We start from the raw sequence: 1636 nt of genomic DNA, 5'->3' as shown, positions 1-1636 counted from the left end.
ATAAATTTAATTATATTCACAGTCCACATATCATAATAACATAAATTCTTATCGTGATAAATTATTATTTTCACAAGTGAATCAGTTAAAGGCTTAGAAGAACTCATCACATCACACATTATGGCTTTATAAAGAGCTTTTAAAATATTGACTAATGCTTCAATCTTTCCAAGAATATGTAAGTTTCATACATTGCTGCCACTGCTAAGATAAATAGGAACATAGTAATGAAAATTTGGGGAGTCAAAGTTGGGCTGTTAATACTCTTTTTTGGCTCTGGAATTCCAAATAATTGGAAAAGCAATGTGATCATCTTTATCTTGCACATCTGTTTCCCTGCTTATCTGAGAAAGATTACATAAAATATAAAAATAAATTTATATCAGATTTATTTAGTTAATCAAACTTTTTGCGAATGTATATAGATCAATCTGCTTTTTTGATAGTACAATAAGATAATAGGGAACTTTATTTTTGTTGTTGTTTTTTTGTTGGGAAAATTGTTTTTATTTTAAAATGGTAAACAGAAATATATAATATATAGGAAACTCCTGTGCTTTACTTTTGGTATACACAATAATGTAATCCAGGTTGAAAAAATATGGAACGCTTCACGAATTTGCGTGTCATCCTTGCCCAGGGGCCATGCTAATCTTCTCTGTATCATTCCAATTTTAATATATGTGCTGCCGAAGCGAGCACAATAGGGAACTTTAGAATAGGGTTTATGATAGGACTGAAAAAATGTCAGATTTTAACTGAATAGGGGGAGCTTATATTTTTGGATTATATATACGTTTATAGCCAAATTCTTTGAAAAACAATATTTGTTAAACATAATCTCATTTACTTAAATATTGCATTCACTGATATCATTCCTTGATCCAACTTGTACAAGTGGAACTATTTCTAGTGTCTTAGCATAGTTTTACATGTTTTTTATGAGGCAGTCAATAAAGGGGGGAAAACAGGGGTGGCATGAAAGAAATGGAATGGCCTACAATGGGGACCAGTTTGTTTATTTTAATTATGTGGTAGGGAGAGTTATTTTATCTTAAATTTAACAAAGATTTAGGAGGTTATTTTGAAATTTATCTTTACCTCATTCCCCATATCATCAGTCTTCACTCTCCTTCACAAAACCACACAGATTTATAGCCCATAAATTATATTTTCTCTTAGATTTACTATAAAATGCTTTGTTAATCCTAAAGATAAAAGTAAGGAGATACTTTTTTAAAATAAAATAAAATATTGTCTTTAGGCTAACTTGCAGGTTAGTCATTCAAGAGACTATAAAAATACATAGCTATGGTTTACATGAGCAAACTAATCTGTTTCCTGCATGGATCTGCAACTGCGAAAGCTGTAGCTCAGTGTATTAAATAGTGTTTGGAAAACGCCCCCTGGTTATTTAGATTTCAACTTAATATTTTGAGCCCAAGAGAAGGGGATCACCATAAACTCATCTCATCTGTCAAATAGACAAAAGGCAAAAGGATTCTAGTATTATGAGAGTGAGGATTTAGGAACCGGCTGCCAAAGGTGATAAGAACTAAAGCAGAGTCGGAGAAATTTTAATACAGCTTAATTTAAAATTTAAAGTCATTAGTGAAGTGTTAATATCATTGATAGA

At 31.1% G+C, this 1636-nt stretch overlaps 1 non-coding gene across 1 annotated transcript; it reads right to left on the bottom strand.

The window, feature by feature from the left end:
* Nucleotides 1-595: 595 nt before the first annotated feature.
* On the bottom strand, nt 596-702 carry LOC118677789. Its single transcript, XR_004974515.1, has one exon. It is a non-coding gene; the product is annotated as a U6 spliceosomal RNA (small nuclear RNA).
* Between the last annotated feature and the right edge of the window lie 934 nt (nt 703-1636).

The sequence above is a fragment of the Myotis myotis genome, unplaced genomic scaffold (assembly GCF_014108235.1).
Source record: "Myotis myotis isolate mMyoMyo1 unplaced genomic scaffold, mMyoMyo1.p scaffold_m19_p_2, whole genome shotgun sequence".
Taxonomy (NCBI): domain Eukaryota; kingdom Metazoa; phylum Chordata; class Mammalia; order Chiroptera; family Vespertilionidae; genus Myotis; species Myotis myotis.
The sequence above is the reverse complement of the archived record's forward strand: the minus strand, read 5'-3'. Positions and strand labels throughout refer to the sequence as shown.